Below are 25,649 nucleotides of genomic sequence, written 5' to 3' on the forward strand. Positions count from 1 at the left end.
CCCTGTGTCCTCCCCTCAGGGCATCACGCACCAATGCCAAATGACAGTGACTGGCTACTCATGTCCTATCATCAGTCACAATAGTCCAATATCCTTGTACAAAGGTAGTTAAACAAGCTGCACTATTGAAATACAGAGGAAAAGGCAGACTGCAGAAAATCACTACCCGCAGTTATTGTCATAGCTGTTTGACTATTGGATGTAGCCAAGTATAACATCCTCTGTGGAGTGTTGACATAAATCAGTTGTTTAAAAATTCATTTTTGACCATCACATCAAGGGTTTGATTCCAGATCAATACCACATTATTTCTTACTCTAATGATGTACTTCTATAATATGTTTCATGGCACATTATGTTACTTTTTATCCACTTAAGTATTTACCAACACATCCATGCCCATAAGGGAGATTTAGTAAACCACCCTTATTCTACTCATGCCTTCATCAGGGTTTGCCTCTCCTATGTCTTCTTGATCTCCACATCCATGAGTGACTGACACAGACTATGACAGATGAATATTGATGACCCATAACATCACCCTTTCATAGAAGTCTGTATATCTGTCTCTGTATTCTCCCCGTCTATCCCCCTTTGGTACTGCTGACTATTCATTAGGCTGATGCACGTAAATGTCATGTTATAGCATTTTCAGACTGTCATTACATTGCTGAAGAATACAACCTACATAATTCATTGACAGAATTTGGTATCACTGTCCCTTCAAAAGCAGGATTTTTGATATGTTTGAAGCATGATTTTCTTGATGGGGTATACAGATAATGATCACATCTGTAAACTTAAATTTTCAAGTTGACAATGGTTTGAATCCAGCATTATGTAAAACTCATACAGCCTTTTCATTCCTGTGAATGTGTTGCCTATGTCTCTGTCTAAGCCCCTTCTGCTTGATCAGTTGTAGTCCTTAGCATTTTTGTCTGGCAATGAACAACTGATGTATGTAATGCTAAATGGCATTTTAGGTGTTATTGCAAAACGCGGTGAGTGTTTGCCTTACACCATTGTACACCATTAACTTGTGATTTCCCTTGAAGCATGTATCATATGTAGCAGGCAGAAAAGACTACTTCATTAGCTATTACACACATTTTGGCCTGGCAACATATTTAAAATAGTCATTCCTAGGTCTTCTTAAAGTCACGATAAAAAGTTACTATAATAATCACATTCTGACATGATTTGCAGAATGATCTGCTTACTGGAGTCAAACTCTACTACTACTCTATATTTTCATTTAGTTTAGAGAGTTTACATCTTGCCAGAGACAAAGGTAAGATGACAGCTGGAATTTCTCTACTAAGTACTGTCCAGAGTGCTGATGACAGTGCAATGCCTCTAAGCCTAGGCTATAAAAGGCAAACCAAATTAAAGTTTTCACTTTTTCCATCAGCAGAAAACTTGCATTGATCATAGCTTAACATTATGCAAATGGGGAAGGTAATCAAAACATTTCAGTTTTGAACTGATCTTTGAATCTAACATGAAAAGGTATAATACAACATGCAGAGCACCTCTGAACACCACTAAATACTGTCACTCCACAGTGTCAGTTAAACATATCAATGTATAACCATGCATGTGCTAACACTTTGCCAACAGCCTCACAGATAAGTTTTTCAGCGTTGTGCTTTAGGAAGAGAAGTGGAACATAAATAGTATTGCTACTGGATTATATTATTTTATTACATAAAAATTGTTTAATGTACTCATGTGAGATCCAGAGAACTGTGTGGTTAATTGACCACTTCATTCTAGACAGTTGCGTCTGCTCTGCAGCACTGACACAAATGATATACAACCACATACAGCTCTGACACACAAAAATCATATTTTTTTATTCCTCTTGTATTGGAACATTAAGTGTGTGTGTCTCATATACATAAGACAGGTAGGTACATGTCACTGTCAGTTCAGCAGTATACATTAATGACAGCATAGCTGACATAGGTCAGCAGTGTGCATGTAGTATTGATCCTAACATTGCACTTACCTCATCATATCAACAAATATGGATTTGTGCAAAACATTCAACTTCACAATAACTTCTCTGACACAGAATGAGAGGCTAATCCTATCTACTGCACTGTCACACTGTAACAGTCAGGTGTCTGCAGTGGTGCTTAGGTTAAGTACTGTGTCCTCTAGACTGCATAGCTAAGTAGGTAGGGAGTTCAAATCTCGCAACAGTCAACTTATGTGTGTATGGAGATGTGCAAATATGATCTTAAGAACTGATGGCTTCAATAAACCAGTAGCTGGGAATTAATTTTACACTGCAGGATGAGCCCACATCAATGTCAGACTCTTCTGACAACCCCATTTTCTCTGAAACACAATACTGATGTCATCCTCTATAAAGTGTGCTCACACACTACAAAAGTCAGACTTCTCTCATGGTGATTGTGTTAAATACTGTGTCCTCTAGATTGTGTAGCTAGATAGGTATGGGGTTCTAATCTCACACAACCAATGTGTGTGTGTGTGTGTGTGTGTGTGTGTGTGTGTGTGTGTGTGTGTGTGTGTGTGTGTGTGTGTGTGTGTGTGACATTAACTACTGTTGGCATCAGTAAAATACTAGCTGGAAGTAAGCTTTACATTGCAGGATGAGTGCATGTCAGTGTCAGACCCCTCTGCCAACATCATCTTCTCAGCAACATAATGCTGATGTCATCCTCTATAAAATGTACTCTCACACTATATAAGTCAGACTTCTGTAGTGGCACTTGTGTTAAGTACTGCGTCCTCTAGATTGCACAGGTAGTGAGTTTTCATCTAACAACTATCTACTTGTATGTTTATGAGTTGTGTACATTTGACATTAACTACTGCTGGCCTCAGTAAAGTAGTAGAAGAAAGCAAGCTTTACAATGCAGGATGAGTCCATATCATTGTCAGACCTTTGTTCCCAACATCATCTTCTCTGCAACACCACAATGACGTCATCTTCTAGAAAGTGTAGTTTAACACTATAAAAGTCACACTTCAGAAGTGGTGCTTGTGTTAACTACTGTGTCCTCGAGTTTGCATACCTAGATAAGTATAGGGTTCTAATCTCACAACAGTCAATTTGTGTGTGTAAGGGTGGAGCTGTTATATTACTGGAGAATTAATTCAACAAGTGTGGTCATTTGGCTCCCACCCGTGAGAATTATCTACATGGTCAGACCAATTCCACATCCCCTTTTCACTCTCTGCACATACACATGCTGTCTGCAATATACTGATGAGCTCATCATTTCAATAATGCAGTCTCACACCACTAAAGTCAGAGTTTTTCTGTGATGTGTATGTATAATTCACTTGTGTGTAAATTGTCTCAGTCGATAGGTCAAGAGTTCAAATACAGCCATAAGACTCTCCTAATTGTCTGTGTGTGAATGTGCATAGATGCAAGAGTGTATTACACCACATAGTATTGACAGCATTTAGAAGTCCACATAGCCGGAGGACTCATTTTTGCACACACACATATCACTTTTGCATGACCCAGCTGATGTCATCCTTTCAAAGATGCTTTGTGGCTCACATTCAATCAGACTTCTCCTGCGGTACATGTGTATCATACACTTGTATGTAGATTCTGTCAGTCAACTGGTAGGGAGTTTGAATACAGGAATTAGTGTCATTTGTGATTTTGTGTCTTCCTCTGTGCAGAAAATGCTGCAGATACATATATGAGGTATATCTGTGCAGTGTGCTTGTGCTGTGCATCCGTTTTTTCAGTGAAAACATGAAGTTAATATGTAATGATGATGTCATCCGTTCAAATGTGCAGTGTCACAGTTGTCAAATAAATTTGTAGTTGTGCTTGTATTTCAGCAAACCTTTATAAGCCTGTGATGTTAGCCATATAGCTCAAATCCCAACATCACTGCTTACAGTCTATATGTATGTTAACAGTGTTGTCACCCACATCAGCTATGTTCATTTGTAGACTTTGTTTCCTGTTACAAGTGTTTATTATACATTTTCTTTGGAAAGACTGTATTGAAGATTGATGCTGTCATTTGAATAGATTGTCATTCCATCCCAGTTGTAGTGAAACACCTCTTCATGACTGAGGATGTAATGTATAGTGTTGCCTAAGTAAGGCATGTGTTACAATATGGGATTATGTCCACATTGAACATGATTGCTGTTCTACCACCACCGTGACAACAGCAGGTGGCTACAGGTATATTTGGATATACCTAGCATCAGGCAATGCTGTCCGACATACAGCAAGGTGCTTTCTGAGTAATTGTAGGAACACATATTCCTTGATTCATGCATGTGATGTCATGCTTTTACATAATCAGATATATGACAATTGGTGATGCACATATACCAGGGCACAGTCACTGCTCACACTATGGTGCTGATTTTTTTCACTGCTTAGGCAAGTGTCCCAAACCAGAATTGAGTGACTGTAAGCATCTGTGTCCTTAACTGTTCTATTATACTTTCCATGTATACAGTGGCAGAGGCCTCCCCAATGAATTTTAAATGATAACAGTTATGGGAAAATGCAGTATAGCTGACTGAATGACTTCGCATAGCTGAAGTTCAACAGCTGTGATAACAGTTTCACTGTGACAAATGTGCTGCAAGGCCATGGAACTTATCATCATGGAGCTCATAAAATAATAGACTGGTAACCTCCAAACTCTGGACCACACCCAGCTCGGGTTTGTGAAAGGCAAATCATGCCTTCTGAACCTGATTGACTTTTTGAGGCAGTCACCAAAGCTGTAGACAATGGTAAGGTGGATCACACAGCATATCTTGACCTCACCAAGGCTTTCAACACCATCCCCTATTCTGGAATTATAGCTAAACTCACTAAACTAGGTATAAATCCCTACATCACAAGCTGGGTTGCTAACTGGCTCACCGACAGAACCCACACTGTAAAAGTTGCAGACTCCAAATCTGACTTCAAACCAGTGACAAGTGGAGTACCACAGGGTTCAGTCCTGGGATTTCTCCTGTTTGGTATCTAATTTTCTGAAGTACAAGCTAACACAAAAGGCCTTTGGCTAATGAAGCTTGCAGATGACTGCAAACTAGGAGCCATAGTCGAGTCCCCAAATGATGTGGACATCCTACATAAGGTCCTCACTGAGACAGCTGCCTGATGTCAGAGGCATGGCCTCAAGCTCAGTGCCAAAAAGTGCATGGTCATCCCCTTTGGTAAAAACTCTGTACCCATGAACTAACACATAAACAGCAGTCTACTTAATGCCAAATGTGTGATAAAAGAGCTAAGGTCCTAGGTGGGCAGTAGTCTCTCCTTTGATAATCACATCCTCACAGTAGTCAGGGCATCCTTCTATGTGGCACACCTCATCACAAAAGGGTTCTCATCCAGGAAAAAATAGGTCATTGTTCCGCAGTACTCACCAATCATTAGACCCATTATGGAATACAATGCCCCTTTTGGAATGTACCGCACAAGACATCTGCAGCAGCTGGAAAGGCCACAGAAGTACCTCACAAAGAGGATTACTGGCCTTAAACAGATGCCCTACACTGACAGGCTCAAAAAAACTCCAGCTTTACTCTGCAGCATTTTGCCTACTCCAATGAGATCTCTGCCTAACATATAAAACTATGTTAAACCCAGAGCTGTTGGACGTGCTACACCTTAAGAAATCCCAATCCCTCTGAGCTACACACTCTAGGGAACTAAACCTTGTCACCACAATAAACAGGACATGCTGGAGGGAGAGATTCCTGTCCCAGAGACTTCCTATACTCTGGAATAAGCTACCCATCTATGTCAAGCAAAGTTCCTCATTAGCACTCTTCAAGAAAAAATATTGATGAGTGGATGGGAAATAGGAAATACACCCCGGGGATCACTTCTGTGGCAGAAGAAATTAACTTTCTTGGGTGGCATAAGCTAGTGAACCTTGTTGGCTAGTCTTACTTAGGCCCTTGGACTGATAGCCTAGTACCGACCTTTGAAACTATGAATAGCTATATTGTTATTGGAAGGAGTTGTACAGTTTGATGTAGAATTCTAACAAAGGGTTTAATTTTGTGTGAATGTACTGATGTCACACAACCATTACATCACTTCAGTCTTATTCCTTGAATATTGCACAAACACATGTGAATGTAGCTTTGGATTTCATGGCAGTAGACATTTGTTCTCCTAATGTCATGGTTAGTGTGTTACTTTGGTACATACATTGAATCATGTGGTGTACGTGAGTGTGCCCCAGTTCTTGGGTTGCATACAGACAGCAATACAGAGAAGCTGTCCTTGACCACAGAACATTGATATAGGACTGATCACAGTTGTGTGCACATCAGTGATGGGAGTAACACATTACAAAAACAATGAGCTACTGTAATATATTAAAATTTCTAGTAACTAGTAATATAATGCATTACATTTTCAAAATAGTAATGAAGTAATAGTAATATATTGCTTTTTTTAGTAACTAGTAATGTAAATGTGAATTACTTTTGTGTTACGTTTGCTTAAACCAGTAGTTCTCAATATGGGTGATATCGCTTCCTAAAGGTCTAATTAAAGTGTATCAAAACATGCTGTACAACTAATGACTTTTCAGTTGTACAGCACAACATCATTAAGTGTGGTGTGCATAGCAAATGTGCTCTACTTATTCACTGTTTGATGTCACAGAAGTTCCTGAGGGTGTAAAACATCATGTGGTAGGCTATTTATGAGCTTATGTGTGTGTCTGGTCTCACCCCTCATTTATGCTATGTTTTATGCAATTTTGAGATTGCACTTAAAAAGAGCATATGCTGCAATATTCCTGGTGCTGTTAGTAAGGGTTGCCTACTTCATTTTGGGCAGGAATTGTGGAGAAACGTACAGCACCTTGGTTTAGCACATTGTATGGTCAATGCTGTCATTCCAGCTGTGTGTCAAACAATTGGTAACACTTGCTTTCTTCATGATGACAAGGTGTTTCTATGATTTGATAGCAACATTTCCTCTAGAGGGCAAGGATATTATTAAATATTTCAGGGAGTGACATGTCTTAGGAAAGCTTAGGAAATTTACTTCTAGAGTGTAAGTAACATCAAGTTTTTCACCCCCTTTCCCCATCTTATTTTAGATTGTAAATGACTTAAATTAATGGTCATTGTCAAGAACCCAGAATACAGTTGTGGCTTGGCATCAATACGTTCATTGTTTACTGGGATGCAGAATATTTGATGTGTACTATTAAGGCAGTGCTAGTTGAGAGCAGAACAGATATGATGAATTATGTTTACGGCTCTCTATCATCATACCTATTTTCCCTACCAGACCATTTCCGCATCACAGACATGAGTGATTTACAACAGTTGTCAGTAATAATAAACACTTGTTCACTGTGCCAGATTTCCCACATGCAATCGCTGTCCTACTCAAAATGTAAGTACTCCTAGATGTGTCCACCATAAGGTGCACTTTTCAGTTGCACTGTGCTTCTTCCACGTTATTGCTTAACTGTACACACTAAAGTATTGCCATATTTGGAAATTTCATAATGATAAGTTTGAGAGCTTTGCCCTGTCATACTTTCATTTTAATCACTGTCCAGGGTGGGATGCTATTCTCTTTGTGTTTATCTTTCTTTAAAAGAATGCTTGTAAGTTGTGTTCTGTACCCAACTGTACATCAGTATCTTGTATGTTTGACTACCAATGCAGGAATCACAGTGCCATTACTTATTTCCTTCCATACAATTGTGACATCTCTACTCCACAGTGCAGTGTCTTCTCTTTTAAGGAAAACATTGTGTGCATCACACACATGCCAATGCAGATGGGAACATATTCTGCACTTGCCTGTGAAATTTAAAATAGCCGTTCCATTGAAAGAGAAGGTAAGTAAGCAAGTGAGTGTGTGTATATGTATATGTGCATGTGCATGCATGTGTGTGTGTGTGTGTGTGTGTGTGTGTGTGTGTGTGTGTGTGTGTGTGTGTGTGTGTATGCGTGTGTGTGTGTGTGTGTGTGTGTGTTGTGTGTGTGTGTTTATCATACCTCTCAACTGTCCAGATTTAGCCTCATAGTTTTGGTCTGATTGTCATAAAATTTGTGGTTTTCTGGCAAATTATAGAGTGAAGTCACTAAATAATGGTATATATCCCCAAGATTCAAAAAATTCCATGCAAGAATAAGACTATTCTTGCATGGAATTGTACATGTAAATTTAGTACAGCAGCTCACCTTGAATATTCATGAAGGTGCGCTACTGTACTTTCTATGCGGACATGAACTGTGAATGAGTACAGGGGGCATATCCAAGTAATGCATGGACCCTGAACATGCCCCCTGCACTCAGAAAGTGTCGCATGGCACTTTCTAAGCTGAACTATCATAATATTAGAGATTTACTCTAATAGTATGCCAGTATTTCAGTGTCCGAGGATACCAAAATGAGATAATGATCATTTCAGTGTCCATGGACAGTGAAAGAAACATCAGCATGAAGAAAGCAATGCAGGGTGTGTGTGACAGATTCTGTGACACACCCCCTGCATTGCTAAAGTGCCATACAACACCTCTGCAACCTGCTAAAGCATGACATGTGTGCAAATGCACACATAATGGGGGATAAATCCCTCAAAATGGACAAAACACACATATAGCCCTCACAAACATAGCAAGTTGATAGAGAACAGGTCATGCATTAGCATGAATTATGGAAGGGTAGAAGTCTGAAAGCAAATGTATGCCAATATTCCCTTACATCAGTGCATGTTGACAAAGGGAAAATGATGGGGTAATAAATAATAAATTAGGGACATGCCTGAAAAATTGCCTCCACATGTTTAGAAAGTTCATAGAAAACAGGATATATTAGCAGGAGTCCCTGAAGGATAGAAACCTGAAAGACAAATAAATGCCATTATTTCATGATTGCAGTCCTCAATGAGTTGTCAGAACACCACAAGGCTCACTTATATGACATAATACTATAAAAATAATATATATATATATATATATATATATATATATATATATATATATATATATATATAGTTGCCTATCATTTCATCGAAAGTTAATTTCATCTAAAGTTCATTCCATCGAAAGTTCATTACATCGAAAAGCATTTTAGGTGGGGGGCTTCGCCCCCCACCCCTAATGGGGGCTGTGCCCACACCCCCTAACTATATATATCAACTCCAGGGTCGCACAACATTGGGGAAGGGGGCAAATGCTTTTCAATGTAATGAACTTTCGATGGACTGAACTTTAGATGAAATGAACTTTTGATGAAATGATAGGTAACCACATATATATATATATATATATATATATATATATATATATATATATATATATATATATATATATATATATTCTAGCCTAAGGAATACTTAAGCATAGCTAGGTGAGTGGGTGCGTTATGGCCATCTGCTTAGCATAGCTTAAACATCCACTAGGAGATAAATGCAAATATACAGGTGAAGTTTCCAACCTAAGATAGTGTAGTGGTTAAAGTCTCAGCTTTACATGCAGGTGCTCATGGTTTGAGTAGCAAGTGAGGAAGGTTATTTTTCTATGGGAAAGTACTGTTAAAATTAGTTTTGTAAACTTAAATTATGTAGCACTCTTTTTGTCAACCAGGGTAGTGTAGCAAGTCCAAAAGTGAGAAGTCAGTCTGAAAAAGATGTGAAACCCCCTTATAACCACAAGTGCCCCACACAGTAAAGTCACACATGAATATAATTTAATAAAAGCACATATGGGGATGTCATGGGAGGTAAACATAAATTATAATATGTCTGTAATGATGAATCAATCCCACAATCCTAATACTTTATAAAATGAAATGTGAGCAATGCTCAGTAGTGCTCAGCTATGCCAAGCTGGTATAAGCATTGCTTAAATGTAAATGTTTGAAATAAGTAGCCCAGCTAAGCAGATTTATGCATTGATAGTGCTCAACATTTAACCCTTTAAGCACTGCCAACCTTAGCTAAGCAGGTTTGGGCATTGCTTAGCTTAGCTCAGCATATTCAAAATGGTCCAATGATGGCAACAGGTGGGAATTTGGCTCTATTTCAATATTGCAGGTGGGAATACAGCCATAACCAGTTGTAGCTTAGTCTTGCAGGCACTATGGCTGGGGTAGGAGAGGGTTTGCACATTCGGGCATGATGCTGGGGCATTCAGGAGTCTAGGGTCATGGTTTGACTCCTAGTGAAAGATCATGAGGAGTGACTGCTGTAGGGCCAGTGCCAGGGCTTCCAATAAAAAGCGGAGGCCTGGGACTGTCTTGCACATGATCTCACCAGTGCTACTGGCATCCCTTGAACTGGTGAGTAGGTCTGTCACCATTTTTCTGGCCTCAAGGGTAGGAAGAGGGAGATCCTGGACCAGTGGACCCATGACACATGGGCAAAGAATGTCTCAGAAGTGCTTAAGTATCAGTATCAATCAGTGTTCACCAAAGTTCAGCCTGTGTATGTAAATGATAGGTATGCATAAATATTTCTTTATCTCCTGTACAGCTGCAGATGAGAGGGCTGCCAACATAGACAGCTATGCCAGCAGGTTGCTAAGACTTCACCAGGAGGCTGGTGAGTACAAATCTAGCTTGCAGTATTCAGGACAAATAAATAGAAAAAGGTAAAATATCATCTGCCAGTAGGTTAAAATGCGTACTCTATGTAATGAATAAACAAGACATTAGCAGAGTAATACTGATGTACAGGATATCTATCAATAAAAGTGCCAGTACCATTCAATAAAACTAAACCCCACAGACTGTTGTGTTTACTTTGGTATGTGGTGTTATGAATCTAAATGTGTACAGGTTCTGCACAGCAACTATGGCTCTGACAGCATGAATTGATTGAATCTCATCTGACAAAGATTGTGAAGCTGTAAAACAGGAGAACAACTATATGAAATGTCCCATGCACCAAGATCTGATCTCTGAATAGTAATCTGTAAGTTAGTATACTGTATCCCCTACAACAGTGCTTGGTGTTAACCATTGCTTTCCAGATTGTAATATGTAAAAGTATTAATACACAGTACAAGAACTATCTGCCATGCATGCATACCTAAATTACAAGGTCAGATTGTCCAAAAAACAGTCAAGGAGCAGACAGCATTTCCTCAATAGTTGATTGTGTTGAAGCACACCCTTGCTGTACCTTTTTGCACAAACAGGCATGGTTTGAATCCAGGGAGTGGTAGTAAGCTGTATGCATAATTTCACCCAAGAATATGTGAATATGTGTAGAAACAGTCAGGTAGTGGTAACATAAATTTCTCCAAGGTCTAATAGATAAGGAAATGTTTATATTAGCTGTAAGAAGGCTGTACTAATACACTGTTTACAACCCTTCCACTGTCCAACTCCAAGGCTGCAAATGACAGTAAGATAAGTACATACACCAAGACATTTCTCCCAATAAATGTCACTCTGTCATGGTTAGTGTTCACTGCTGCCAATACCCAGGGTGACAGATAGAAATCTAGGCAAAGTATGTCAGTAGCACACTCACACAGCATGAGTGCAGGGCACCCCATGTCAGTGTCACATATATAACCTTGAATATGTGAATATGTGCAGAAACAGTCAGGTAGTGTTAACAAAAAATTCCTCCACAGGTTTGCCAGGTAATGTAATGTTTCTATTAGCTGTAAGAACACTGTACTAATACTGTGCACAACACTTCCACTGTCCAACCCCAAGACTGAAAATGACAGCAAGATAGGTACATACACCAAGTGGTTTCTCCCAGTAAATGTCCCTCAAGTGTCACACTGTCACGGCTAGTGGTCACTGCTGCCAATACCCAGGGTGACATATAGAAATCCAGGTGGAGTATGGCAGTCGCACCCATACACACAGCATGAGTGCAGGGCACCCCTGTCAGTGTCACATATGTAACCTTGAATATGTGAATATGTGTAGAAACAGTTTTGTAGTGTTAACAGATATTCCCTCCACAGGTCTGCCAGTTAAGGAAATGTATGTATTAGCTTTAAGAAGGATTTAGTAATACACTGTGTACAAACATTCCACTGCCCAACCTCAGGCCATAGGTAGATGTAAAGTTAGGTCATACCTGAAGAGTAATGAGTAGAGTAATGATCAGTACAGTTGTGAACAATCAAAGCCTATCCAGTTGTTGATTGACATCTCTCTCTCTCTCTCCCTTACCCCATCTGCACCAATAATTCATACACATAATAAACAGGTATGTTTTTCTCCAAAACTTCTGTTGGGACATTTGTTCTATTGTTCTACAAATATTGAATCATTTGATTATCAATGTGCCCCATTCAAATACTCACATTGGTGGATTATAGCTATCAGTGTAACCTGCATGCTGTTATGATGCCTACTGTTGTTCCATTTATGCATGTGTTCTGTTTGCTATGCAATTGTTTCAAATCTATTGGTTTGAGTTAATTGGAACACACATGCATTCTGTTAAATCTAATTTTGAAATGTTTTGTTCATGACTAACCAACATATTTTGTAAAACCTCAACACCATAGCACGTCTGAGAAGGCAGATCCCAGTGGGTCCACCTGTCCCACCTCATCTGGCCTTGGCATCAGGCCACAGCATGTCTGGGACCAAATCTGGGACCTCCTCATCTGCTCATCCTATGCCACCTTCGGGTGGAACTTCCTCAGGGAACAGGGCCCATCCCCCCACTGGGAGCAGGTGCAGACAGGACTGGGATTTAGTGTGTAGCACCATACAAAAGGCATTTGGTGGATAGCTGTGCCACACTGAGGGCCACCTGGTGCATCTTGAGGGTCAGCCTGCCCCTCCTGTCCAGCCCCCAGCACAACCACCTTTGGGGCTGTGAAGGTTCAGTGGTGACTGCCCATGGGTGGAGACCTTATTCCCACTGTATCCATCTGGGGGCTCATGGGAGTCTGATTCCCAACCACCCTCCCCTTCCAAGGTGTTTACCCCCCACATGTGTCATATACTGCCCCTGTCTGCTGTCTTGTCTGTCTTGTCTGTCTTCCTACCAAACTTACCTCCCCAAATATACCTACTATCCTTCCCCAACATCCCACTCTCACCTTAAAAAAGGGGTCATCTATTCCCCCCAAAAAATGACGCCCCATGCATAGATGTCCATTTTGCACACATGTCCACTGGACACATGTAATCTGGTCCAATTGGCTTGACAACACATTACTGTTCTCCTTGTCCCTCTCTCAGGGGTTTGAGTGTCCAAATTCACCTCCAAATTCTGTAGAAATTCACAGCTGTTGCTGTAGAGGAAATGGGCAGCTATGGACCTTTTCTACACCCATCCTGCACATCCCTACCTACCTTTCATACTGTACTTCCCTCTGTGTGCCTCTTTTTTTTCACCACTTTCCTATCACCCCTTTTTCTTTTCTTTTAATGAAATTAGTGTGGGGGTGAGCAGGAATAAGTAGCAGTAAGTGAAGCTAAAATGGATTAGTCACAGCTTGGCATCGCTTACTGTTGTGCAAACCAACTTAAAACTGCCTTGTTTACTCTGTATCCATCAGACTTTGTTCTGCTCAGAAACAAATCAGTCAGCCCTGCCAAACCTCAGATGCTGTGCTTTACAATCACAGCAACATACCACTACACCATCTGAGCTGTGAAAATGTGCAATGCTTTGACAAACATATCATGCATTATGGTCATTTAACATTAAGGGAAAAAAAAAGCATCAGTCCCAAGTCTCAAACTCATGAACCTGTACAATAAAGTCAGGGCAATGTACCACTACACCATCTGAGCTATAAAATTAATGCTGCTTTTTCAAACATGACACAGAGGGATACAACATTAGGAGAAACCTCTGTGGAATCATCCATGCATTGTATAAACACATATATATATATATATATATATATATATATATATATATATATATATATATATATATATATATATATATATATATATATATTTATATTTGTTGACCGGGAGTGTCTGACTGAACGTAGGTCCATTTTCAGCGGAGGCCCGGGGAGAAAAGCTCCACAGTTAAAATAAACAGACAGTAGTTACATTGGATTACATAGCGATTAACAATTTACATAGCAATTTCTTACAACATATTTACAGATGAAGAACATTGTACATCAGTAGACAACCAGAATCTTTACCTGTGAAGTACATAACAGACATTAACAAATGTTAAAATAAGAAGTTCCTGCTGTATAAGTACTAGGCTTATGAGGATCTGAGCTTGCTATAATCAAGGTAGTTAGTGGAGTGGAAAGAAAGGTAGTGGTTGGATGGGGTGGGTGATATTAGAGTGGGAGTTGCAAGGGCATAGCCAGCATGTTTTTAGGTGCACTTTTAGTAAAGTTTTGAAGTGGGTGCATGATGGTATGGAGGTAATTGTGGGTGGGAGGGAGTTCCATAATTTGGCTATGGTGCAAGAGAATAGTGCTTCAACAGCAGAGTTAATGGCTTTGCTGGATCTTAGTGGTCTGGTGGTGCGATAGGGTTGGAGTAGATTCTAGAGGGATGGGACATTTAGTGGATGGTTTACTAGTTTGTGGGCGAGTGAGAGTTGATACCATTGAAGGAGTTGAGGGAGTTCAAGCCAGCCCAGTTCAGCAAGTGAGAGACAGTGGTGACTACGGTAGGATGCCCCTGTGGCGAATTTAGCAATTTTGTTGTAGCAGGTCTCTAGCTTGTTTAGATTGCATTGCCTTAGGTTGGTATATATTGGAGAGGCATAAAGTATGGTGGAGATAAGGTGGGAATTTGCTATTGAAATCTTTGCTGCTTTGGTGAGAAGATGCTTATTTCTGTATAACGCTCCTAGTTTTTTGTGGACTTTTTTATGGTCATGGATATGTGAATGTCAAATTTTACTTTATTGTCTATTTCCACTCCTAGCAATTTGGTGTGTTCAGTTGGGTATATAGTGGTGTTGTCTTTTGCTGTGATGTTAAAGTGAGAGTTGTTTTGAGTATGTTTGGTGGGTTGGAAGATGAGTAGTTTAGTTTTGTTTGGGTTGAGCATTAATTGGGCATCGGATAACCAAGTTTCAACAGAAAAGGCTTCCTGTGTGACTTTTTGCAGTTTGGGTAGGGACTGGGCTGAGCAGATGATGGTCGAGTCATCTGCGTATTGTATGAGTGTGCCATGTGTGGTGGCAGCAGCTAGATTATTTGTGAAAACAGAGAAGAGTAGGGGTCCAAGGATGGATCATTGGGGAACCTCTATGGAGACAGGTAGTTGGGGAGATATGTCATTCTGCCATACAACGGATTGTTGGTGGTCAGACAGGTAACTCTGAAACCAGTTGGTGACTGATTGTGAGAAGGATAGGTTATTGAGGACAGAGATAAGTTGTTTGTGTGGGACCATGTCAAATGCTTTAGATAGGTCTAGGAAAGTAGCAGAGGAGAGATAGCCATTGTCTTTATGCTGAATGATAGTGTTAGTAAAGGAGAGTAAGGCAGTGGTGGTGCTATGGTTTGGTCAGAACCACGCTAAGTATTGGAAAGGAGGTTGTTAGTACGGAGGTAGTCTGAGACCTGAGAGTGTATGCATCTGTCTAATATTTTGGAGAGGGGAGAGAGAATAGTAATGGGGCGGTAATTGGTTAGTTCTGTGGAAGGTCCGCCTTTGTGGAGGGGAATTATATGTGATACTTTCCACAGTGTGGGAACATAACTTTCTGACAGAGATTGGTTAATCAAGATGGATACTGGGTAGGCCAGAGCATCAGCTGCGATTTGTAGGTATTCACTTGGGAGGTTGTCTGTTGCAAATTTGGTGGGTTTAAGTTTAGTTAAGAGTTTTTTATGTTGGAGGTAGGTACAGGAGAAAAAGAGAAGGCAGTGGGGATATTAGTAGTTGAAGGTGTGGGTTGGAGGGGAGGGGGTGGTGTTGTTTAGCTAGTAATAGTATGGTTTGTGTGAAGTGTGTGTTGAATGAGGTAGCAATATTTTCTGAGGAGTAAGGGATGTTAGGAGGAGTGGTACTGACTTTACCTGGGTGGAGGATGGAGTTTATGGAGGACCAGAATTGTTTGGGGCTGTGTTCGGAGGTGTCTAGGGCAGACTGGTAGTACTGGAATTTGTCCTGTTGAAACATATATATGAAATAGTAGATAGATAATATAGATATACATACATAAACATATATATATATATATATATATATATATATATATATATATAAAATAGTAGATACATAATATAGATATACATATAAAAACATATAAAGGAAGGGATATATATATATATATATATATATATATATATATATATATATATATATATATATAAACATAGATGCAGATATATAAATATATGTACATAACATGAAGGGCAGTCAGACCTCAGAATTATCCCTCTCAACCTCTTAGTGCAAGACACTTGTACAAAGGCTGTAAATGGGGGGATGGGCCAGATATAGGGACATATTTCAACTATTGCTGTTAGAAACAAAGACATTTGTTACAGCAACAGGGTACGTTTCAGCAGATAATTACTGAAGGATATGAGGATAGAAACTGAAATGTTATGTCATTATTTACTGACATAACTCCTTAGATCATCATAGAGATTTACAAGAGAAATACAAATACATTGTGGAACAGAACAAAAATATGGGCCAAACATGTGGACATTCTGTGAAAATCCTGGCAGTGAAGAGGTATGCTTAGAACCCCTTAGTGCAATGAATCTGGGCAAAGCCTGACAAAGTGGGGGGACAAAGGCATAAAAATAGGGACATATCCAAAATACGTGAGTAGATAAGCTGAGAAAGTTGATGTAGTAACACTGTATGTCCTACTATATATTGACTGAAATATCACAAGTCTTAGATTCAATTTCTTCTCATTATTTAGTGACCTCAATCCCCACATCATCCCACTGATGTGTTAGGAATACATAACAGTTATAGGGACCAGACCAATGATATTGGCCAGACAACTGGACATCTTACGAATGTGTGGACATAACGCAACATCAGGGAAGCTACACTCAGCTAACAAGCAACATCCAAACTACAATCAGACTGACATAACACTACCCAAATCCAGCTCTGGAACTGTACACATGCATCTGCAAATATAACAGGCAGTACAGGGATGTAACACTAGTGGAAAACAGACAATGGTGTGAAAGTGCATACCCACAACCAATTGCACCACAGTCAGAATGACATGCCAGTAAGCAAACTGAACACTACAGTATAATGACTGTGTGAGCAACAATATTCCATTTGCCACTCACAAATTACCCCTACATATACTTCCCCAAGTCCCAGTATAGTGGGAATCTTGAGGTATTACGGGACATGTCACAGTCTACCCATACAAACATATACAGGCAATAGGGGACCAGAAACAGGAGCAGCATGCACAGTCAGATAGAAAGGGTCCATGACATTCGCATGTACCCCCTACACAGCTCAAATAACATGTACACACTACACTGCTACACAATTCGGACAGTCTGTTAACAATGGCCAGACAAATACAGGCTTCTCAAATGTACAGTTTCCACAGACTGTATAGGCACAGTACTCATATATATGACTGCTTTCTTCTTACATGTCTGGGGGTCTATGACATCACTGGGATGGTAGCAGCAATGAAGGCAATAAATAATGATACCACATACCTCTGAACCCCTTAGTGCATGACATCTGGGCAAAGTCTGACATAATTGGGGGACAGAGGCCCAAACACAAGGGTATATTGGACATATTGGTGTCAGAAATGTAGACAGTTGCTGGTGTTACTGGGTTTGTTGTCACATATCCTTTCTGAGGGATATGAAGTAGTGATACCAATGGATGTTAGCATGTGTTGACTGCATTCCCCAGAGTATCGTACTGATTAGCCATGGAGAATGACTGTCTAGGGAACAGACCAAACATATGAGCCATGCATCTGGACAGTGTCTAGGCCTCTGGACAGTGTAGAGGTATGACCACAGTCATGTAACAGAATGGAAATCCCCTGTCAGATGCCAAACATGTCACCTAGCACATTATGAAGCACAGTAAGACCAGCATGACACTCCCTCACATCAGCTCTGGGCAATTACCCATGTATATTCAAATACAGTATGCACTACAGGGATGGAACTGCAGTGAAAAGCAGATAGTGGTACAAAAATGTCCACAGAAAAACATTTGCACCACAGTCACAGCAACATACCAGTACCCATAATGAATGCCAGAGTACAACGACTGTCTGAACAAACATATTCTGATTGCCAGTCACACACTACACTGACATATACTAGTCAAAATCACAGTGTAATGGAAATCCTGAGGTGTTACAAGACATTTCACAGTCTGCCTCTACAAGCATACAGATCTGATGGACCACCAGCAGCCATAGCATCATGCTCAGTCAGAAAGGTAAAGGATGTATGGCACTCATATCTGCTACTCTCCCTACCCAGCCCAACAAACATCTGCTCACAACACTGCTACACAATCTTGGCAGTCTGTTCACAATGGCCAGACATACATAACTGTCATATGTCCAGATTTCCACAGAATTTTCTGGGTGTGGAACCATAATCCTGGCCATTGCAGCATACCATGGCCAGGAGTCTGCTAGGTCACTGGGATGATAACTGGACTGCAGTCAGTAATTAATGATATACCATACCTCTGCACCTTGTAGTGCAGGACATCTGGACACTGCATGATGTACTTGGGGTTCAGGGGTCCAGAAAGAGGGACATAATCACACATAATAGTATTACAGACTGAAACAATAGCTGGTGTTACATGTGTTGTTCTAACATAACATCCCTGAAGGATATGATAACTGGAACACCAATGGTTGTCAACAGTTAGTGACTAAAATCCTCACATTATCCTACCCACCTCACAAAAAAACAGACATTGTTTTTGGAACTGACCAAACATAACAGGCAAACCTCTGGCCACTCTGTGGACAACATCCTAGTTGAGAGGTATGTCAGAGGCATATCACTGTCAGATGTCAAGTCACTCAGTAAATGCATGTCCAGATAAACCCTGTCAATTTAGTAACCCTCCATGTGTATAACAGCACTAATGACATACAGTCTGTACCCAATTCTGGAGCTTTGTCCTCCTTGTTGTTGGGCTGTCTCCACATGCCCTGTCCTGTGAGGTATTCCCACCTACTGTCTGTGAAGCTGTAGCCCCCACACTTCTGTAATGTCCCCTGCACAGGCAAGAAAAAGAGGCAAGGCGCACATGAAGGATGTCCCATATGTTGGAACTATCAGAAATATTCAGGCCTACACCATAATACTATGTGGGCACCTACATAGATGTATGGCCTGAGCAATACCTGACTGGACAACATGAACCCCCTCAAGGTAGGCAGAACATCTGTGGTGGACAGCAGCAATACACAACTGCCATCATAGGTGGAAATAATCACAGGGTGGGCCAAGAAGGAACACGTTTCTCACTGGCAGCATTGTCACCTTGTGCTGCACAAGCAAATAAGGTCACAGGTGATGTACACTAAGGCTGTCTTTGAGTGAAAACCGGATACATCCACCAAGGCCAATCACTAGGACTTCCAGACATGTGTCTGCAATTCCAGAGGCAACACACATATCTGCTCTATAGTGGTGGTCAATAACACCACATGCACATGTGCCATAGATATAGGCAACTGGCTGCAGACAGGTGCAGTGTAAACTTCACCCCCCTGTCCTCCCATAGATACACATGTGCATATACAGCACTTTCCCCCTCCACACATGATCAGAAAGGAGGTCTGTAATGCCCTCTCAAAGGCAAGACACAGAGGACTCCATAGGCCTGATACCATTCCTGTCTGCATCCCACATGAACACAGGCATGGGCTTGCAGACCCATTCTGCAGTGTAGTCAACCACAGCCTGTCATCTCATCTGCACAGAGGAGAGACAGAAAGTTGATAGAAAACAGGTTATGCATTAGCATGAATGTTCTGAAGGATACACATTTGAAACTGAAATGTGTGCCATTATGTCATGATATCAGTCCTCAATGACATGGCCGAAAACCACAATACTCTCCAGTTAAAATAATAATATAATATTTATATACAATAGGAGATAAATAAAAATATACAGCTCAAATCCCCACACCAAGATAGTGTAGTAGTCAGAGTCCAGTTTTCATGCAGGTGTACACGGTTTGAGTACTACAACAGACAATCCAGTTTTACATGGGAAAGCATAAATATGTGGTAAGTTATTTTTGTCAGCCAGGGTAGTGTAGCTGGTGCAAAATGGAAGTGTGAGTGCATATAACATGTGAAACCACCTATGTATACATGTGTCCCATACAGTATAGTTACATCCCTTGCTACTGTAATGGAAGCAAACATTATATTTTATAACAAATGTATATATATATATATATATATATATATATATATATATATATATATATATATATATATATATATATACACAAATATAATATAATATGATATAATAATATTATAAGGATATAATATTCTAATATATTATAATAATATAATATATATGTATAGAAGTATATATAAAATATATTTTGTAAGAATGAACTGTAAGCAATGGCTAGCAATGCTTAGCAGGTTTTAGCATTGCTCAAACATGAATGTTATGCAGTAGGTAGCTCAGCTAGGTGGATTTGTGCACTGGTAAATGTCACTAAGTGAAGCCAACACATATTAAGCATATTAGTTAGGGGTGTGTGGGGGACATAGCTCCCCACTTAATTTGTTTTTCTGTTGTCTGGTTTTGTTTTAGATTATTTAGTAAACCAAATTAGGTGGGGGTTATGCTCCACACCACCCAATGTGGGGGGGCTATGTCCCCCACACACACCCATAACTATATATATACTAACACCAGGATCTCACTGCACTGGGGAAAAGGACATATACCTTTGACTTGCCTTAGAGTACTACTTGTCAGTGAAACGAGTTTTAGATGAAATGAACTTTAGGTGATTTGGTCTCAGTGAAATGGGTGTCAGTGAAATGGTCTTTCAGTGAATTGATACAAATCCATATATATATATATATATATATATATATATATATATATATATATATATATATATATATATATATATACTCATAACATGTATTGGAGTTGTAACTCACAACCATACCTCTCAACCTCTTAGTGCAAGAAATCTGGCCAAAGGCTGTCCAAATGGGTAGAATGTTGCCAAAGTGACAGGGTTTGTTTCATCATGCATGTTCTGAAGGATGTGAGTTCTGAAACTGAAATGTATGTCATCATTTACTGTCAGAAATCTGCAGATCATCACAGTGATTTACCGGGGATATAAAAATAATGAATCTATGGAACAGACCAGAAATATGAGAAATAAACCTGGACATACTGCAACAATCCAGTTGAGAGGTAGGCTCAGAACCCTTTAGTGCAACAAATCTGTACCAAGCCTGACAAAGTGGGGGGAGAAAGCCATGAAAATAGGGACATATCTGAAATACTGGAGTATATAAGCTGGCACAGTTGCTGCAGTAATATCCTCTTGTCTGTCCTAACATATATTGACTGAAATAGCACAAGTCCAACACTCAATTTCTTCTCACTAGCTAGTGATTGAAATCCTCACATCATTCTACTGATGTGTCAGAAATACACAACACTTATGGAGGTCAGGCTACAGTACATCCTACAAATATCTGGACATGACATCATATTAGGGAAACTACACTCAGCTGCTAAGCATGTCACCAAGCACTGTTCAACCTACAGTCAGACTGTCACACCACTAAACCATATCCACTTGGGGGACTTGCACATGTATTGGGAAATATATATGGCACTATAGAGATGTAAAAGCACTGAAAAACATACACCAGTGTGAAAGTGCATACCCACAACTAATTCCACCACAGTCACAATCACAGTCACAGTCACAATGACATACCAGTAAGCCAAAGGAACAGTACACTATAAGGACTGTGTGAACAAAACATCTCAGCATGTTTGCCACTCACACACTCACTCTACATATACTGGCCCAATTCATAGTGTAGTATGATGCCTGACTGAGGTATGGGACATGTCTCACTCTGCCTCTACAAACATATACAGCTGATAGTCTACCAGAAACAGGAGCAGCATACACAGGCAGATAGAAAAAGAGCCATAACACATACATCCTTCCTACACAGGCCAAATAACATTGACACACTACACTGCTACACAGTCCTCACAGTCTGTCAACAATTGCCAGAAATACACAGACCTCTCAAGTGTACTGAGTCTCACAGAATGTCCAGGCTTTCCCCTTATATATACGGCCTCTTCCACATAACATGTCTAGCAGTCTGATATATCACTGGGATGATATCAGGAATGTAGGTGCTAAATAATCATATACCATACATATCAACATCTTACTGCATTATATCTAGACAAAGCCTAACATAATTAGGGGACAGAGGCCCAAAAACAGGGGCATATTTGAAATATTGCTGTTATAAACTGAGAAAGTTGCTGGTGTAACAGGGTTAGTTGTAACATATCTTTTCTGAGAGATATGAGGTCAGAAACACAAATGGATGTTAGCAGTTAATAACTGCAATCCCCAGAGTATGCTACTGATTTTCCAAAGATAAAAATGTCTGAGGAACACACCAAACATAGGAGTCCAAACTCTGGCCATCCTGCAGATAGCCCTACAGTTGAGAGTTATGTCAAACACATAACACTGTTAGAGTTAAAATCACACATAAACACCATGTCCACACAAACTTTGTTAGACTAGCATTAATCCAAATGTATAACAGCAATACTTAAATTCTGTCCCTATGTCTGGAACATTTGCCCCCATTTTGTTGGCCTGTCTCTACAGTTTTGGTTGTAAGAGGTATTTCCAAATACCCTCTGTGATGCTGTTCCTCACACACCTCCACTGGGAAGGAAAAGGGACAATGCCCACATGAACTACTCAATTATAGCAGTGTGTTGCCATTCCATTGGCTATATGAATAAAAACACAGCTGTTCTGCATGCAATTAGCAAGTGGAGGACACCAATTGGTGCACAGACTATCAGTTGCTCATGAGCATTACTTACAGAGGGAGAGAGAGAGAGAAACAGTGAAAAGAAAAAAAAAACAGAGCAGGATATAACCACTTACACTTAAAAAGGTATGCCAAACAAGTATGTATATAATGGACTGTAATAGGTGGTATATAAGAATGGGAAATAGGAAGTTTAACATATATGTCTCAATGAGACATGCTGTACTTATATATTGCTGATCAGAACCTATGGCCATAGCATCTGGGTCTGTCTGCAGTGATATAGATTATAGGTCAGGCCCTTGAGTCACCCCAGGAAAGGATGGCTCACATATGACTACTACTGGAGTGTGTGTTGAACAATACTGACTGTGACAATGCTAGGCAGCTACTGGGATGTCCTACATATCCATATCTTACTTGTAAATACAACTATGATATACTTGTTTGTCTCAGAAATGTGAGAGACCTATACATGTCATTTGCATAGTAAAGTACTATTGCAGATGTGTGTGTTGACATGCATGTGATACACTGAGCTCATACCATTTAATTGTTCAGTGTTATGCACACTGACCATATGTGTGCCTCATATTTATAGTCATTTACTCATAGAGTGGTGTTGTGTCTGGCAAATCCTTGGCAAATTTGTGAAGACTGACATTACAACATCTCCTTCCCTTTCCTCTGGCTGTTCCTGCTAGGGGGCTCTGCAGTGTATCATCTGTTGCCATTTCTGCCTGTCCTCTGCATCTTATTCTGTCACGACAACCACTTGCATGTCCTCTCTCACCACATCCAGAAACCTTATCTGAGGCCTTCCTCTTTTCCTTTTACCTGGCAGTTACATCCTTACCATACTTTTCCCAATATACTCAGCATCCCTCCTCAGCACATGTCCAAACTGATATAATCTTGCCTTTATGGCTTTGTCTCAAAACTGTCCAACATGGGCTGACCCTCTCATATGCACATTGCTAATCCTGTGCACCCTCATCACACCCAGGGCAAATCATAACATCTGCAACTCTGCCACATCCAGCTCTGACTCCTGTCTTTTTGTCAATGCCACTGTCTTCAACCCATATAACATAGCTGGCTTCACTAACCTCTTGTAGACCTTCCCTTTCACTTTTATTGGAACTCGTCTGTCACAAATCACTCCTGACACTCTTATCCACCCTCTCCATCCTGCCTGTACTCTCTTCTTCACCTGTCCTCCACTGTTGACATTACTCTGAAATGTTGATCTCAATCATTTCAACACCTCCACCTTTGCCAACTCTACTCCCTGCATCCTCAACATTCCGATATCCTCCCTCTAATTCACACACAGATATTCTGTCATAGTCTTGCTGACCTTCATTCCTCTCCTCTCGAGAGCATATCTCCACTTCTCCAGGGTCTCCTAAATCTGTTCCTTACTCTCAATAGAGATCACAATGTCATCTACAAACATCATAGTCAACAAGGACTCATGTATGATCCTGTCAATCTGTCCATCACCATTGCAAATAAGGAAGGGCTCACAGATCCCTGATGTCATCCCACCTGCACCTTAAATACATCCATCACTCCCACCACAAACCTCACCACTGTCACACCACCCTTGTACATATCCTGTACCACTCTTACATATATCTCAGTCACTCATGACTTCCTCATACAGTGCCACAATTCCTCTCTAGGCACCCTGTCATATGCTTTCTCCAAGTCCAGAAACAAAGCAACTCCTGACCTCCTCTGTATTTCTCCATCAACACTCTCAGAACAAGCATCGCATCTGTAGTGTTCTTTCCTGGCATGACACCATACTGTTGACCACTACTCATCACCTCCCTGCTTAACCTAGTTGCCACTACTCTTTCCCATAACCTCATGCTGTGACTGATCAATGTTATCCCTATGTAGTTACTACAGTTCTGCACATCAACCTTATTCTTAAAACCGTACCCATATACTTTCTCCCCACTCCTCATGCAACCTCTCACTTTCCAAGATATCATTAAACAATGTGGTTAGAAACACCACTGCCATTTACTATAAACACCTCCATGCTTCCACAGGTATGTCATGCGGACCAACAGACTTTCCAGTATTCATCCTATTCATAGCTATCTTTACTTCCTCCTTGCTAGGCCATTGCCCTTTCTGATTCACCATACCTACGTCATCCAACCTTCTCTCTCTCTCTCTCTCTCTCTCTCATTCTCTTCATTCATCAGCCTCTCAAAGTACTCTGTCCATCTGCTCAACACACTCCACACTCTCCTCACTTGTGACTAGGTTTCCTTCATAATCCTTTATCACCCTTATCTGCTGCACATCTTTCCTAGCTCAGTTCCTCTGCCTAGCCAATCTGAACAAGTCCTTTCATCCCTCCTTAGTGTCCAACCTGTCATACAACTCTTCATATCCCTCCTCCTTAGCCTTTGTACCACTTTTTTGCCATGCACCTTATATCCTTATATACCTGTCTACTTTCCTCATCTCTGTGACAATCCCACTCCTTCTTCCCCAATGTCTTTCTCTGTATACTGTCCTGCACTTCCTCAGTCCACTACCAGGTCCCCTTGTACTTCTTCCACCTTCCACATGTCATGCCAAGCACCTTTCTAGTCATCTCCCTTACTAGCTCTGCTGTACTTACCCAGATATTTG

This window comes from Protopterus annectens, chromosome 12.part0 (genome assembly GCF_019279795.1).
Source record: "Protopterus annectens isolate FY-2018-M chromosome 12.part0, PAN1.0, whole genome shotgun sequence".
In the NCBI taxonomy this organism is placed as follows: domain Eukaryota; kingdom Metazoa; phylum Chordata; order Ceratodontiformes; family Protopteridae; genus Protopterus; species Protopterus annectens.